Raw genomic sequence first — 8,834 nt, 5'->3', positions numbered from 1 at the left:
CACGGAGGGAGTGGTCTTTACGGAATGCTGATAGGGGAGGGGAGGGAAATATATCCTTGGTGGTGGGGTCCTGTTTGGAGGTGGCGGAAATGACGGCGGATGATGCGCTGTACATGGAGATTGGTGGGGTGGTAGGTGAGGACCAGTGGGGTTCTGTCCTGGTGGCGGTTGGAGGGGCGGGCCTGTAGCAATTCTATGGCAGATATGGTAGAGGCAGAGGAATTGGGATTAGGGATAGCATTTTTACAGGAGCTGAAAAGCTCAGCAGGTCTGGCCAGTTCCGCCCTCGTGTCCTTGTAGTCACCTTTACTCAATTGTTACACTGTTATATCTGATTAAAATTTCCAAGTTCTCAAACTACAATGTGAATTCTATTATATTATGGTCACTGTCCCTTTGGGATTCATTCATTTTCAGCTCCTTAATCAAATATGTCTTAATACTCATCACCAGATCCAGACTAAAAACTGAAAACTATGGAAGTTGTAAATCAGAAACAAAAAATAGAAATTGCTGGAAAAGTTCAGCAGGTCTTGCAGCAGACCTGGAGGTAAATCAGAGTTGACGTTTCGGGTCAAGTGACCCTAAGAAGGCAACTGATTTCTCTCCACAGATGCTGCCAGACCTGCTAAGCTTCTCCAGCAATTTCTACTGTTGTCACCGAATCTAAAATTGCCTGTTTCCTACTGGGTTCTGTCACAAGCTGCTCCAAAAACCATCCTGTAGACATTCTACAAATTCTTTTTGAGATCCGCTGCCAACCTCATCTTCCCAGTCCACCTGCTCAACCCTCCCCCTCTTTTAACTTTTTCCATAATTTTCCATCCCTCTAGTCTCCACATTCAAAGGATCACCCTCCACCATTTCCACTTCCAGCAGGATGCCATCACCAAACACATCTACCCTTCCCTTCATTGTCAGCATTCCACAGGCTTTGAGACCCTGGTTCATCCACCATTACTCCACTTCCTCACTCTCAAATGTCGTCATCTCATTCAATCGTAGGTGTATGACTCAAAATATTAACGGTGTTTCTCTGTCCATAGATACTACCAGACCTTTGAGCTTCTCCAAAATTTTGGGTATTTAAACAGATTTCCCACTTCGACAGTAGATTAGATTAGATTAGATTCCCTACAGTATAGAAACAGGCCATTCAGCCCAACAAGTCCACACCAACCTCCCGAAGAGTAACCCACCCAGACCCATTCCCTTATCCTATATTTGCCCCTGACTAATGCACCTGACACTATGGGCAATTTAGTACTGCAATTCACCTGGCCTGCACATCTTTGGATTGTGGGAGGAAACCAGAGCACTCTGAGGAAACCCACGCAGACACAGGGAGAATGTGCAAACTCCACAGTCTCCCAAGGTGGGCATCGAATCCTGGTCCCCGATGCTGTGAGGTAGCAGTACTAACCACCATGTACTTTGCCTTTAATTGACTTTTCATAATGTTGGCATTGGTTTACAGTAACAATAATTATACAAATTAAACTGGTTTCATTTCAACATATATCCTGGAAAATGCAGGATTTTCCTCAGATTAAGTTACAAATCTACACCCTTACACTTCTCCCTTTGACGGAGGCAGAGTTTCATCCTTAGCGATATTTAAGGAAATTTGGTTTAAATTTTATAATTGAGAGCATTAACTAATTAATGTGAAGATTATTTCTTCGTACAACATCCTCCAGCTTCTAACGCGATATTATAGATGGGGATTTCTATTATGATAACACAGGAGGAAAACAGCAAGTATAAAGTACTTCATAAAGGTAGCCAGCTGGAACAATTGAACAAACCATTCACAGCAAGGTCATATTCAGCATACACTTGTGTTGCATAGTGAGCCACAGACCATATTTTATTGGTTGTTTAAAATACGGCAGTATAGGGCAGGAAGTTGTGGAACTACCCACTTCCTTTATAGATGGGCAGCTACTTAGTAATGTGCAGGCTGCAAAGAAAAAGAGAACATAAACCATTTTGTGCCTTCAATGAAAGTTAATCTTTTAGAGACATAGAATTTCAGATTTTAATTTTTTCCCACATCATAATGAACTGATTATTTTCAGAAACAAAGACAAATTTCTTTTAAAAAGAATCATTCACAGGATGTTGATATTGTTGATTATTCATTGCCCATTTCTAACTGCCCCAGAGAAGATGCGAGTGAACTGCCTTCTTGAACTTCTACAGTCCAAGTGGTAAATGTACAGTCGCATTTTTGTTAGAGAGTGGGTCCAGGATTTTCACTCACTGATAGTGGAGGAAAGTCAACACTGTCCCAAGTCGGAATGGTGTGAGCCTTGAGAGGAATTTGCAGATGGTGGTGTTCCCATTCATCTGTTGCCTTTATTGTCCCATGTGGTAGAGTTCATGAGATACCCAAGGAGCCTTGGTGAGTAGTTGCAGTTCATCATGTAGATTGTATACACTACTGTCACTGCGCAACAATGGTGCAGGGAATGAATGTTGAAGATGGTGTATGGGGTACTGTTCAAACAGATTGATTTGTCTTGAATATTGTTGAAGCTGCATCCATTCAGACAAATGGAAAGTATTGCATCAGACCCCTGACTTTCAGGTGAAAACAGGTTTTGGTGAGTTAAGTATGTGAGCTCCTCACCATAGAGTTTTGAGCCTCTCAAAAGCTCCTGTGGTCAACAGTATTTATATGGCTGGTTCAGTTCAGTTTCTGGTCAATTCTAACTCCAAGGATGTTGATACTGAGGAATTCAATCAGATCTTGCTGCATTTGGACATGGTCGGTGCCAATATATGTGGAGCTGCAAATTATGCCAAACATTATGCAATCAGCAAGCATCCCCACCTTGGACCTTTAAGGTGAAAGGAAGGTGAATAATGAAGCAGCTAAAGGCAGTTAGGATCCAGAGCGCGACTCTGAACAACTCAGGTTACAAGTTGTAAATTGTTGTAATTGTTCAGTATTGTTATAACCTTTCCACAAGATAATAAAACGTAGGGTTCACAAACTATTGAAGAATAAGACATAAGAAATAGAAACAGGAGTAGGCCATCTGGCCCTTAAGCCTGCTCTGCCATTCAATAAGATCATGGCTGATCTTTTTGTGGCCTCAGCTCCACTTACCTGCCCTCTCACCATGACCATTAATTCCTTTACTGTTCAAAAATTTATCCATCTTAGCTTTAAAAAATTCAATGAGGAAGCCTCAATTACTTCACTGGCCATGGAAGGCCACAGATTCACAACCCTTTGGGTGAAGAACATCTTCTTCAATTTGCTCCTAAATCTGCTCCCCCTAATTTTGAGGGTATGCCCTCTTGCCCCAGTTTCTCCTGCCAGTGGAAACATCCTCTCAACTTCTATCTTATCTATTTCCTTCATAATTTTATATGTTTCTATAAGATGCCTTCTCATTCTTCTAAATTCCAATGAATATAATCCCAGTCTACTCAGTCTCTCCTCATAAGCCAACCCCCTCAACTCTGGAATCAACCCAGTGAACCCCCTCGAGTGCCAACATATCCTTTCTCAAGTAAGGAGACCAACTTGCATGCAGTACTCCAGATGTGGCCTCAATAGCATCCTATGCAGCTGCAACATAACTTTTCTGTTTTTAAACTCAATCCCACTAGCAATGAGGACAAAATTCCATTTGCCTTCCTTATTACCTGTTGCATCTGGAGATCAACCTTCTGTGATTCATGCACAAGGACACCCAGGTCCTTCTGCACAGCAGCATGTTCCATTTTTTATGATACAAATAATAGTCCTTTTTACTGTTATTCCAACCAAAATGGATGACTTCACATTTATCAACATTGTACTCCATTTGCCAGACCTTTGCCAACGCACTTAAACTAACTATGTCCCTCTGCAAAGTTTCACTGCACACTTTGCTCTACCATTCATCTGAGTATCATCAGCAAACTTTGACACACTACATGTGGTCTCCAACTCCAAACCATCTATGTAAATTCTGAATAATAGCGGTCCTAACACGGTCACCAACCAGAAAAGCATTCATTTATCCCCACTCTTTGCTTCTGTTAGTCAACCATCCTCTATCCATGCTAATAATTTACCCATAATGCCATGCATCCTTACCTTATGCAGCAGCCTTTTGTGTGGCACCTTGTCAAATGCCTTTTGGAAATCTAGATAAACCACATCTACTGGGTCCCCACTGTCCACATGCTCATCTGGTCTTCATATTACTAGCAGATTAGTTAAGCATTACCTGCCTTTCATGAACCTATCCTGCATCTGCCCAACAGGACAATTTCTATCTAGTTGTCTTGTTATTTCTTCCTTGTTAATAAATTCAAGCATTTTCCCCATTACAGAAGTTAAGCTAACCGGTCTACAATTCCCAATCTTTTGTCTATCTGCTTTTTTAAACAGTGATGTCACATTTGCTGTTTTCCAGTCTATTAGAACAGCCCCAGAGTCCACCAAATTTTGAAAAGTTACCGTAAGTGCATTTGCTATTTCTCCCGCCATCTCTTCTAGTACCCTGGGATGCATTCCATCAGGGCCAGGAGACTTGTCTATCCTTAGCTCCATTAGCTTGTCCAACAGTACCTCTTCCATGATAATGATTGCGTCCAGGTCCTCACTTACCTTCATCTCCTTGTCATTTATTGGCACATTATTCGTATCCTCCATTGTGAAGACCGATACAAAATACTTTTTCAATTCCTCTGCCATTTGCTCATATACCATAACTAATTCCCCGGATCATCCTCTAAAGGACTAATATTTACCTTAGCCATACATTTTCATTTATTTCTTTATAGAAATTTTTGCCATCTGTCTTTATATTCTAAGCTAGTTTACTCTCATAATCTCTTACTTTTCTTTGTAGCTTTTTTTTTGTGGCTTTCTGTTGACCTTTAAACATTTTCCCAATCTTCTACTTTTCCACTAGTCTTTGCCATTTCATATGCCTTCTCTTTTAATTTGGTAGCCTCCCTTAATTCCTCCGACACCCATGGCAGATTACCCCTTTTCCTACAGTTCTTCCTTTTCACCAGTATATACTTTAGCTGAGCACTTTGAAAAATTGGCTCTAAGGTCCTCCACTGTTCGTCAACTGTCCCACATTTAAGTCTTTGCTTCCAGTCTATTTTAACCAATACCTCCATCATTCTTTGTTTGCACACAGGACCCTGGTATTGGATTTTATCTTCACACTTTCCAACTGTATTCTAAATTCAACCATACTTCCAAAAGGATCCCTAACTATGAGATCATGAATTATTCTTGTCTCATTACACAGAACCAGATCTTGGATAGCTTGTTCTCTCATTGGTTCCATTACATACTGTTCAAGAAAACTATTGTGGATACATTCAATGAACTCCTCCTCAAGGCGACCCTGACCAACCTGGTTCGACAAATCAACATGTAGATTAAAATCCTCTGTGATAATTGCCATATCATTTTTTACAGGCATTAGTTATTTCTTTGCTTATTACTCTCCCCAATGTGGTATTATTATTTGATGGCGTATAAACTATGCCTATCAGTGACTTTTTCTTCTTAGAATTTCTAATTTCAACTTAAATGGACTCAATCTTATTCTCCAGAGAACCGATATCATCTCTCACCAACGCCCTGATATCATCCTTAAATATCAGAGCCACACCATCTCCCTTATCTTCCTGTCTATTCTTCCAAATAGTCTGATATCCCTAGATATTTAATTTCCAGTTGCAACCAGATTTCTGTAAGAGCTACTAAATCGTACTCATTCACGACGCTTTGTGCCATAAACTCATCTACCTTGTCTCAAATGCTAACAGCATTCCGGTAAAGTGCCCTTATGCTAGATTTTATACCCCCTTGACAAATTCTAACATCTCCATTAAATCAGTATGGTTGAATTTAGAATAGTGTCCTCGACCCAACCATCTTCAGTTGCTTCATCAATGACTTTCCTTCTATCGTAAAGTCAGAAGTCAGATGTTTGTTGATGATTGCACAATTTTCAGGACCACTCTGAACTGCTCAGGTACTGAAGCAGTCCATGTGCAACAAGATCTTGACAATCCAGGCTTGGACTGACGAGTGGCAAATAACACTCACGCGAACAAATACCAGGCAATGATGTAACTTATCACTGCCCGTTGACATTCAATGATGTTACCATCACTTTATCCCACACTAACAACATCCTGGGAGTTACCATTAAACAGAAATACAATTGGATTCAACACATAAATACAGTGGCTACAAGACCAGGTCAGAGGCTAAGAATACTGCAGCAAGTAATTCAGCTCCTGACTCTCCAAAGTCTATTTACCATCTACAAGGCAGAAGATAGAATTAGAATTAGCTTTACTATCACATCCATTCACATGAGTACAGTGAAAAGTTTACAAGTCGCCATTTACAGTGCCATCTTAGGTAGAAAGGTACCCAGGTACAGATTCTTAAGTACAAAGTTTTATGAAAAAAGTGGAAAAGTAAAGAAATAAAAAGTTGAGTATGAAAGACCTTCATACCACCTTAGGTACAAAAGTACAAAATCATAGGAATAAATTAGAAAAATAAAAAAATACAAAGTTCAGAATAATAGTCCTTTCAACTCAGTCTGCACCAGCAGCTAACCGCCAGACTGCCAAGCTTCACCTTGAGTTCAGGAGTCCTCTCTAAGGTCAATGGTTTGGAAATTGATCGCCGTTTCTTCTTTATTGCTGAGTCAAAATCCTGGAATTCCCTCCTTAAGGGTATTGTAAGTCAGCCTACAGCAGATCGACTGCAGCAATTTGAGAAGGTAGCTCATCACCATCTTCCCAAGGGCAACTAGGGACAGACAATAAATGCTGACCAGACAGCAACACCCACAATTGATTGAAAAAGAAAGCCCTGCAAACCCCAGAAAGCAGAGGCTGTTAGAATCAGACCTCATATTTCTGCAACCAGCTTCTAAAATATAGATGATCTGTCAGTTCCACTTACAAGATGACTGGTTTCCTGAAAAGCACTTTTTAAAAAAAATTCAACTCTCAATTTTGGGGACTACCTCTCAATCTCCAGGATCCAAGTCATCACAGCAGTCCATGTTCAAATGCAGCAATATTCACAAATGGCAAATAATTTGTGCTACACAAGTCCTGAACAATGACCATCTCCAACAACACAGAATCTAACTATTGCCTCTTGACATTCAATGGCATTTTCATTACCGAATTCCCTTTTATCAACATCCTCGGGCTTATTATTGATTAGAAACTGTACCAGACTTGCCTTGAATTATAGTGGCTACAACAGCAGTTCAGAGTCTAAGAATTCACCTCCCACTCCCAAAACCACCTACAAGACAAGAACGATGGGAAAATTTCTGGTTGTAAGTTGTTCCTTTTTTGAGGTGTTTTAGGTGTTGGAAGCGATTTCCTCAAATTCCAGGAGCATATACTGTTTTATATGCTGTTGCATTGTTTTGGAACTTTGGAGAAAACAAAGTCAAAACAACAGCAGATTTAAAAGGGAGAAGAATAGACAAATGAAGCACATGGTGAGGTCAGTGCAGGAAAGAGCGAGAGGAAAAAAAAACACATTGCTAACTGACAAAGTTAGCAGTTACTGCCTTTGCTGTTGAATTCATGTATCACTGGACATTGGAGTGCATCTGGGAAAATTAAAAAAAAAAGTGACCTTCATAACTGATCTTGGAGGAACCTGTTTGGGAGAGATCACAGCACAGAGACAGATAAGTGGATGTTTTAAGCATGGCCTTAAAATAAGTCTGCAGTAGTGAGTAGAGTGGGTTATTCCTTGGTTATATGTCTTATTGAGCTATGTCTCTTGAATAAACTTAAAATATAAACCATAAGTATTAATTTAACCTGGAGCAGTGTTTTGCAGATGAATATTTTCTGGGTCTGTCGATTGAAAGAAACAAAAATGGCCCTTAGTAGAGAGAGATGCTCTTCTTGTTGAATGTGGGAGTTTAGGGAGAGTTTACAGATTACTGAGGAATATATCTACAATAAATGCCATTGGTTGCGAATCTTATCAAGATTGAATGGATCGGTTGGAAAGGCAGTTAGAGGCAATGAGGAATTTATAAGAGCAAGGGAATGTGATGGATGGCAGTTACAGGAAGGGGGGAAAGTCTCAGACACAATCACATAGATGGGTTAGCTCCAGGAAAGGTAAGAGAGGTAGGCAGATAGTGCAGGAGTCTTCTGTGGCTATCCAGATTTCACACAAGTAAGCTTGTTTGGGAAATGTAGGAGCTGATGGATTCTCAGGGGAATGCAGAACAAACAGCCAAGTTTCTGGCATTGCGACTAGTTCTAATGCAATGAGGGGTACGTTGGGTTCCAAGCAATCGATTGTCTTGGGGACTCTCAAGCCCAAGGTACAGACAGATGTTTATGGCTAGCAGCGAAAAATCAGAATGGTGTATTGCTTCCCTGGTGCCAGGATCAAGGATGTCTCAGAGAGGGTGCAGAATGTTCTCAATGGGGAGCGGGGCCAGCAGGAGGTCATTGTACACATTGGAACCAATGGCATAGGAAGGGAAAAGGTTGAAATTTTGAAGTGAGATTACAGCGAGTTAGGCAGGAATTTAAAAAGGAGATCCTCGAGAGTAGTAATATCTGGATTACTCCTGGAGCTACGAGCTAATAAGGACAGAAATAGGAGGATAGAGCAATGAATGCATGGCTGAGGAGCTGGTGTATGGGAGAAGGATTCACATTTTTGGATCATTGAAATCTCTTCTGGGGTGGAAGTAACCTGTACAAGAAGGACGGATTGCACCTAAATTGGAAGGGGACTAATATACTGGCAGGGAGATTTGCTAGAGCTGCTTGGGAGGATTTAAACT

At 40.7% G+C, this 8,834-nt stretch overlaps 1 protein-coding gene across 7 annotated transcripts in view; it reads right to left on the bottom strand.

Moving 5' to 3' along the window:
• The window catches only part of LOC122550525 (tyrosine-protein kinase Tec-like), a 151,436-nt gene that overhangs the window by 81,140 nt on the left and 61,462 nt on the right, over window positions 1-8,834 (bottom strand). The window lies entirely within an intron of this gene.

The sequence above is a fragment of the Chiloscyllium plagiosum genome, chromosome 1, assembly GCF_004010195.1.
Source record: "Chiloscyllium plagiosum isolate BGI_BamShark_2017 chromosome 1, ASM401019v2, whole genome shotgun sequence".
NCBI lineage: Eukaryota > Metazoa > Chordata > Chondrichthyes > Orectolobiformes > Hemiscylliidae > Chiloscyllium > Chiloscyllium plagiosum.
Note: the sequence above shows the minus strand (reverse complement) of the source record. Positions and strands in the feature narration are given on the sequence as shown.